Source organism: Mustela erminea, chromosome 11 (genome assembly GCF_009829155.1).
Source record: "Mustela erminea isolate mMusErm1 chromosome 11, mMusErm1.Pri, whole genome shotgun sequence".
Classification (NCBI taxonomy): domain Eukaryota; kingdom Metazoa; phylum Chordata; class Mammalia; order Carnivora; family Mustelidae; genus Mustela; species Mustela erminea.
The window spans coordinates 48928304-48937500 of NC_045624.1; positions in this window are offsets into that span (position 1 = coordinate 48928304).

A 9197-nucleotide genomic window follows, 5' to 3' on the forward strand; every position below is an offset into this window, starting at 1 on the left:
AGAAAATTACTTTGCAACCATCTGTAAGTGAAATCTATATACGTGGGGGGTGGGTTGCTATTAGTGTACAAACATGTCGTATAGCCTTTCATAAACAGCAGAGATTTCATTCAGTTGTTTCTAAAGTGTTTCCAGTCAGGATTTCCTCACAGTTCTTCTGATTTCTACCTTTCCTATAATTTCTGCAGTCTGAACTATTGCTACTCACTTGACAGAGGCTGGTGACTTCCAGGGCCATGATTAAACGCAGACCCCAGAAATGAGTTCTAGAGCAGAGATCCCAGATTTACTCTTGAGCCACCGTAAGACACTGACTTCAGCACACGCGTGGTTTAAAAAAGTTTGAACTTCGTCATTGAGACTGAGTGAAGCATTGTGTAAATTTTCAAATGAAGAAAAGTACTTCTAAATTTCAAATAAATCAGTCATTTGTATTTCAGTGGAATAGGATTTTAGAGACACAAATTGTATAGAAATCACTTTTCTCTTGAGTTCAGGAGATTGAAGAATATTGAAAAGTAGTCTCCATGGTAAAGAAAGAGGTGGTGGAGAGGAAAACATGATGAAGCCATAGAAGACACAATGTGCTTCAGAGGTTGAAGGAATATAATGAGAATATGGGACATTAAAACATCTGTTAAAATGGCTTAGTTTGTGAGTGAAATCCCAAGTATTCTAGAACACAGAGAAACAAATCAGTAGTATATTATTAAAGTATCTTTGTACAAACTTAACCTACACTCTAATGCATAATTTAAACAGTTAATCTTGGTTGGGAACAAGGGAAGTCTAGACATGCTCAACATTCCCGTTCACTGCCTTACAGTTGAGTTTTAGAATTTCTGCTAGAACCCCTGATTTATATAACATTCTGTGATGAGATAAATACAAAATTATATGATCACAGTAACATGGAGTGACATTTTATTAATGGTTTGAAGGGCTTTTTCTTGTTTTCCCTAGTAGAATCTGCCCTATCATTACTTGGATGCAAACATAGGATTTATTGCCAGTGGGATACTTCAGAGTATATGGTGTGTGTCCAGTAAATACTTGTTAATTAACTGATTTGGCACCCTACCATATCTCAAGACCTGAGATTTAAGACGAGAAGGGAAGAGCTTGACTTCTATACCTACTAGAAAAAAATGTCTTTTTCAGTGAATACATCAGCGTTCTGACTGACATTCGCTTCGTCAAAAGATCAGTCCCTTTTATTGAGTCTCTGAAAGTAGTCCGACTGTCTCCATAGCCCCGTCAACAAGTGGACGGGATTTGATTGGTGGCAACAAGCGAGTGAGATGGAGAATAAGGAAGGTGAGCGTGGTGTCTCCTCTCTGTTCTGGCCGGTGTTGTCACTCTTCTAAAGAAGGCACAGATGACTCAGGCAGCTTGGGGCAAGTGATCTAGTTTCACTTTCCCTTACCTTCCAAATCACAGCCGGCTTGAGTTCCACCTGGCCCATGTCAGAGACGCCCTCTGATCTTGGAAGTTGCAGTCTTGCATGGATCAAAAAGGAATTTCAGAAGAGTGGGAGGTTTCACAGTTGTTGCCAAATCCAGCCATAATTCATTTCCGGGTCTCTTTTTAAGCTTTACTCCCTATTTCTTGAAAAGTTGTATTATCGTGTTCTCTTGAATGCTTTGACTCCCCAAAGCGAAAGGACCCATCAATGTGGAGAGCAGCCTGACTCATACCGGGATTGGGCTGCGCCCTGAAAGGAGTGGGAGGAGGTTGGAAGCGAAGCAGGGCAAAAGAGCCTATGAATACGTGCCGAGGTGTGAAAATATAAAGCGTCTCAAAAGCCCATTTTTTTTTTTTTGAGACTTTATTTATTTGACAGAGATCACAAGTAGGCAGAGAAGCAAGCAGAGAGAGAGGAGGAAGCGGCTCCCTGCTGAGCAAAGAGCGCGATGCGGGATCCCAGGACTCTGGAATCATGACCTGAGCCGAAGGCAGAGGCTTTAACCCACTGAGCCACCCAGGCACCCCTCAAAAGCCCATTTCTTTTTTTTTTTTTTCTTTTTAAATTTCTTTTCAGCGTAACAGTATTCGTTGTTTTTGCACCAAAAAGCCCATTTCTTAAGTGCTTTTCTTGACACTGGAGACTTGGAAAGTGTTTTCCTAGGTTGCTCTCCACTGTCTTCACTGTTTTATTGTTCGTTACTCAGAGAGGTAGCATGGAACAGCCCTTGTCTCTTTCCTGTTTATTGGCCTCGACTTCATCATATAGAAAGATCACTCCTGCTAGAGTCAAAGCAGGTGCCACTTTGTAGCCTGAGCAGCGGTTTACCTTTTGTTTGCTCCAAGTGTCCCACCGGTGCTCTCCGAGGAGAAAATTAATGACACCAACGTATGCCAATTAAAAATGACTGCTGCAGAGGAGGGAAAAAAGTTCCAACAAATGAGCAGATTCCCATACATTGTCTCCTTTCCCCGGCCCCCTCGGGAGTCCATTTAGCAAACCCCGTGTTCTTTAACAATCACGTTCAATGATGATAACCACGTGACTAGCACTAGCAGTGGCCAACATTAACTGTTGACTCTCTGTCTCACTCTGCACTTTTCATCAAATCCTCCTGGCAACTCCAGGAGGTAAGATGTGTTGTTTATTCCCATTTTCCTGATGAGCAAACTGAGACTAATTTGTCCTGATGTCCAGGAATAGGAAGTTCCCTGGCCTCCCTCCCTTTGACGCAGCAACATTCTGCTTCCCAGTACTGTGACAGATTCCAACCAAAGGCATAATTCTATCGTTTGCATATAGAAGGCACTCAATAAATTGATGATGGCACCGTTCTTATGAAATCGTCCGGAGCACGTGAAATGCTCACGGATGGATCATCCGACAGCTGAATTCACCCCACTCAGTAGTCAAAGCAGCCCGTGGTGACTGTAGCAAATTCAAAGCAGCCAAGCCACCATGAAGAAGAAATGTCAACACAGGAATATTTCTATCCGTGAATTTCCAGTCTGGCTAAAGAGGGTGTCTCTGAAGGAAGCAGAAAGTCGAGAGAGGACATGAGGCCAGAGGGACACTTCTCTCAGGACCCTTTCTCATCCTCTCCACCACCCCAAAAGTCAAGCCCAAGGCAACTGAGCAGCCAGGAAAGCCCTAGAGAGGTCTGAAAAGCAGCTGCTTCGGTCTCAAATCATTCTTTCTTAGTTGTTGGGGGGCATGGCGGGGGTAATCTTTTTCTTTTAACGAGTTTAAGGGATTATTATTAACAAACTGTTCAGCCCTTTACAATCAATGAGCAGACTTCCTTATAAAACTTGCAACATTTTGTAACTTTTGCTGGTCTTTCTGGCTCCCAAGTGTGAGGTGTTCTTTCTTGGGCACCTACGAGGTTGTCTTGTACGGGGCTCCATGAAGAACCTCTTCTGTTGCGTTTTTGAACAAGTGCTTTTCAGGAATATTTTGTATTGCTTGTACTGCTTGGGGGCTAGCAGGGGCGGGGGAATAGGAGAGAGGTCCGGACTGCCGTCCACTCGAGGGCTCTGCCAAAGGAAGGGTCAGGTGCAGCCCTTGGAGAGTCCGTGGCACACCTGGAACTGCTGGCTGTCTCAGAGCCCGAAAGAAGCACGGGGATTGTAGGTCCGTTTCCAAGGGCTAGTGCATGGGGCAGACTCTTCTGAAACGTTTCCAGCCTTGCTGATCAGGACATCATGCTTCAGAACGAGCAGGGAGCAAAGGACTTTGCATTGTCTTGCTCTCCAGTTTCCCCCCAAGTAGATCCAGTCGGTATAAAGTGACCCACCCAGGCGGATAGAGGACTCCTTCCTAATTCCTGGTTCAAACAGACTCATCGTCTGCAGAGTCTCGGTCACTCCCTGCTTTCCTCTCCTTCCTCCATTTTGCTCCTCTTCCTCAGGCTTTCCCGAGGAGCTAGGTCGTATGAGGCATGAGGTGCAGAATTCTTGCCACTCTTTGGAGTTGTTAATAGCAGTCGTGCTCTCTGCTTTCTGGGAACCCAGCAAAAGCAGGTCTGTAACTGTATTGTTTCCCCTGTTGATGGACATTCCGAATTGAAAAATTGACATGGAGCGATCTCGTGTGTGTTGTTATCTGTTGCTTTGTTCAGTCGGTCAGCGTATTTATTTTATGCTTTATTATCATCTCAGCACTTTACTATTTCTCTTCTTATCTAATTAAATGATTCCATTTCGAATAATTACATTTAAGTGCCAACAGTATGCTAGGGGCATTTCAAACATTGAATCGGGGGCGCCTGGGTGGCTCAGTGGGTTAAAGCCTTTGCCTTCGGCTCAGGTCATGATCTCAGGGTCCTGGGATCAAGCCCCGCCTCGGGCTCTCTGCTCAGCAGGGAGCCTGCTTCCTCCCTCTCTCTCTGCCTGCCTCTCTGCCTACTTGGGATCTCTGTTTGTCAAATAAATAAAACCTTTAAAAAAATTATTAAAAACAAAACAAAACAAAACATTGAATCATCACAGTCTTTTCCAAGAAGACTCACAATCTAAAAAAAATAGGACATAAACTCAGGGAAGAAGAACAGCCCCAGGTAGCCTTACCTTTGTGAAATGCTTAGCAGGTTAAAACATTAGCAGTGTCCTAAGTCATAAAGCAAAGGTTCTCTGATTTCATTAAATCTGAACCTAAAAGGCGATCTTGAAAAGAAACTGGAAACACACACACACACACACACACACACACACACACACAAGGAATCTATCTATCTACTATCTATCATCTATATGTATATATATATATTTTTAAAGTGTATAGTTGGGAAAGTAGGTGCAAGGGTTTCAGTGTTAGTTCAGAGGAAAAGATTGATTTTTGGAAAACTTCTGGAATGCTTGTAGCTACTGAATTAAGTGTGGGGGGCATGAAAGAGCTGTGTGTGTGCATAATGTGGATATCTTTTAGAGTTGCTGCCAATTATGGTTAAAGGTCATTCTGAAAGCCGTGAGTGACCCCTACCCCTTTAGGAAAAAAGACTATTTTCTTTCAGTTGGGGACAGAGTTGTACCAGCTGAGAGTGAGTAGTAGGAAGACCATGGGAACTGGAGTCTGTCAAAATTCTAGTTTCAGTTCTCGAATGCACTGTGCCTTAGAAAAAGTTTCCTTGCCTGCAAACACCAGCAGCACTGTTCTCTCTCCCTCCCAGGGTGTAGGTGGGCTCAAGTGAGGTTATATTTGGAGATGGCTTGAAAAACCAATGACAGTGTTAAATAGGGCTTTCCTGGGTTTGAAGATATGAGAACTGAAACAATGGGTCAAAATAAAAATTTATCCTCCACACCAAAATCAAGCAAAGGAAAAAAATGGTAGCTATGAGCACTGGCTGTGCTACTATTTGGAATAGTGTTAGTGGGCTGTTGATTTTATTATTTTATAGCAAGAACTGATAAAACCATCCTCAAGGAGTTTGGGGTTAAATTCTCTTGTAATCCTAAATGCATTTTTGAATCGAGCCATTATTTTCTAAGCTATGGTTACTTTCGGTTAACTGGGTTTTCAATAACAGGGATGTTACTTCTCTCTGCAAAATTCCAAACTAGACTTTTCTTTTGATATTTAAAACCATCAATCAGAATAATGGGCTTTAGGAATATGTTGCTTATAGTTGGTCGGACTTAGCATTTGAATATTTTTTGTAGCAGATACCCTAAAAAAATTTTCCTTTGGACCAGTATCCACTCTCTTTATGAACTGTTCTTCCAGACGGGTGTCCGTGACTGTTTGCATGTGAATACACACTACTTCTTAGCTAAACATTATCCTCAGGTGCCTGTCTGAGAATAAGACCATTTTATTGGATCAAATTAGCCTTGTAATATAGCACTAGTCTCAGTTTGTAGTTTGTGAAAATATGGGACTAGAAATCAGGGCAAACCAGAACCTCATTACATGTAACCTTAATGCTTTAATGTTATAACTTTAGGCAAAGCTAATAAAAAATGCAAAGGACTCTAAAATAATTGAAATTATCTAAAAAATTGAGCATATTCCTTCAAATAATAATGGCTTTCATGATCTGATTTTTTAAAAATTCATTTCTCATATCTTGAATTACTCAGAAGTGTAGACATCAAAGTAAGTTTGAGTTTATTTAAGATTATTAAATATATTTGTTATACAGCATCATTGAAAATTCCATTTTTTAGCCTAGCAATTATAATGTATAATGTTATGCAGTATAGCATTCTAGCAACATATCTGATAATATCATTATAGTATAGAATGAGTTTTCAGCACTTCTTTCTCAAATAGTGGTCTGTAATGTGATGCCTTGACTATCTTGAACCATTATTCAATTCTGTTAACTTTAGTAACAGTCATATTGTGTACCTGTGATTATTTGCTTTCTAAAATAAAAGCTTGTCTTATCTTATTCAACTTTCCTGGGAAAGTATTATTTTCATAAGGCATTTTTCATGGCTATCTGGGTCAAGGAAAATAATGAACTACAGTAACTGGGATTGAAGTAAAGATCAGCCTGTTCCTAAAACTTTTCCTCCTCTTGCTAAATAATTACAGTAGACATTTTTTAGTTGCTGGCATACCATCCTCTGCTTCCCCCGGTGCTCGGGTATACAGCAATAAATACTGTATATTGATTACTACTTAATTCTAATGGAAGTGTACTGAGGCTGGAAACACATTACAGCTTAGCATTTAGTGCCTTTGTTTTTAAATAGTTTTTAAAATTTAAAAATTGATATAATTGCTCCAAATATGCTTTGGTTATTGGATCCATATCATGCTGAAAATTATTCTGATTTCATGTCTTTTCTAAAGATTATTTTGTTCACAATGTATTTTCCTGGCACTCCATTGCTATTTTTGCCTAACTGAAAATCTGCCATTTCCATTTTAGCTGAGTTTGGAAATACGAAAAGCATATTAGAACAACACATTAAAGATTAGTATAGAAGCACCAAAAAATGAATGGAAGGGAGCCATGTGGAGATTTTAAATTTAATAAAATTATTCAAGTGTGTAATTTTAATCCATTAATCTGGCCTGAGACTGCTTTAAAGAAACCTTTCTCCCTAAACGAGGTTTTCCTCCTGTAAAACACCTTGAGAAGAGAAGCTTCTCCCCTAAAACAAATACTGGATTTTGTCTTGTTTTGTTTTGTTTTCTCAAAGAGAAGGGTGAATCAAGAGCTTCCCTAATCCTGTGCTATAATTTGTTCTTAGTCAAAACCAGATCGCCATTTACGCACTAGGTATTAAAAGCTAGTTATAGTCATTAAAGGTGGTCTCTCTAATGCTTGGCATTAAGACACTCAATATGAGATTTATTTTCAAGCTATTTCAGGGCCATGAGGGAAGTTGTTTTCTTTATGAAGGGAATTCTGTATTTTACTTCAGTATTTGTAGCCTTTTTTTTTTTTTTTTGTAAATAGAAAGCAGAGAAGGGGAGAACGGGAGGTGGTTGTTTCTTTGAATCTGAACATAGTCTGTCTTCTTAATGAACCCTCCGCACTGCCCAGAAAACAGCTCCCTGCAAATAAACATGCTAGAAGTGATTTAGCCACAATGTCCACACTGTGTAAACATCTAATTATTACAATAAAATTGTCAATAAATTTACATTACTGCTCCCTTTTCAAACGTTAACCAACTTTTTCTTCGCTTGATAAAAGAACATAAATTGTATTTTTATGTGTTGGTGTTTTTGTTTTCATTACACTTCTTGCTGCACTCTAGACAAAAGACCGCAAACCTTAATGCCCTGAGTTATTCCCGGACGAAGGAAACTCCTACAGTTGTTTATTAATGTCATGTGTTGTGTTTCCTTTCACGGGGACACAGCCTCAGAGGCTCCACAATCTGATCTTTAGTCACGGCGTTAAAGAAAAAAAAAAAAAAAAAAAAAAGCCATAAAGCTGGTATTGTGGTCGCTGCAGCTTTAAGAGAGACACAAAGAATTAAGGCCTCTTAAAATCCACGATTAGAATGGGAATTTAAGTTACATTAGAAGCAAAAGATAAAATGGTAAAATGCAATAATTTCCTTTAACAAAGATTATGTCCAGTTTTCAGAATTATGATATCATGTTGAATATAATTGTGGAACAACCCCCCCCACGCCCCGTATTTCTTATATAACTGGTACATTAACATTAGAAAAGCAGAGTGATATTGAATTCTAATGAGGTCTGGCCTATACGCTCTGCTAGGAGAAGAATGAGGATAATTCATTTGTATTCTACAAAGCGCTCGGAAATCCACGCGCATCCCTGTGGCTTCAGCGCGTGGTCTGATCATCTGTTCCTCCCGGGGAGGGGGAGGGTGGGATTCATTGCTTCGAACAGCATCTGAGCTGGGGAAGGTAGTTAACCACTTTCCTGCTAGCTGTTGTTTCCTAATGACTGTTTAATATGGTGGCTCTGCATATGCATCCGCTTTACCTGTTCTCTTCAAGGATCTTAAAAATTGCGATGCTTCTGTTGGTGACAGTGCAGCTCTGTAAAAGCCAAACAAAGAAAACGGAGTGAAATTCAGCTGGGTAAATGTGATTTCACCATCCTCGGTAAACATGTCGCTTTTAAGTAAACAATGAGATGACAGTGAGGTATTTGTTCATTAAAAGAAAATCTGAAAAATGCTCCATTTGATCCGATATTGGCTGTTTAGGAAAAAAAAAAAAAAAAAACTGTGTTCATTTGTGAGTCTTGCTGACATTCGGAGAAAACAGCCCATTTTGGAAAGTTATATTTAGCAAAACCAAGGAATGAAAGATTTTAGCAAATTGCCACGTAAAATGATCTGCACAAAAAGGCATTGGGGAAGTGAGCTAAGGCCTGTGCCAAACAGATGGCACCCCCTGCTGTGTTTTTGATTGAAAAAGAAAGGTAACATTTGCAGCCACGTCAAAGAGACAGTGATCAGCTGAACAAATTGGTCTCCGAAGTACCCCATCGCTGGAGCAAACCCCGCTGCAGGGGACAAGCGAGGCTGTATTTCAAAATAATGCTATGTTTGCGTCTTTCCGAAGTGAGGGGATATGTCCCCCTTTCATGCAGCAAAGGGAAGATGAGGTCTTTGTTGAAGGCGGCTGCAGGGTTATCTGCCGAATAAGCAAGAGAACTCGGGAGCGCACGCGCCTGCTCTCCCGGATCCCCTCGAGCGCCTGCAGATGATATCTGGGAAGACCCCAGCAGTTTTTTGAACGTTGTTTGCTGGCCTGCCTGAGGTCTCTGGAGTTCACAGAGGAGAAAT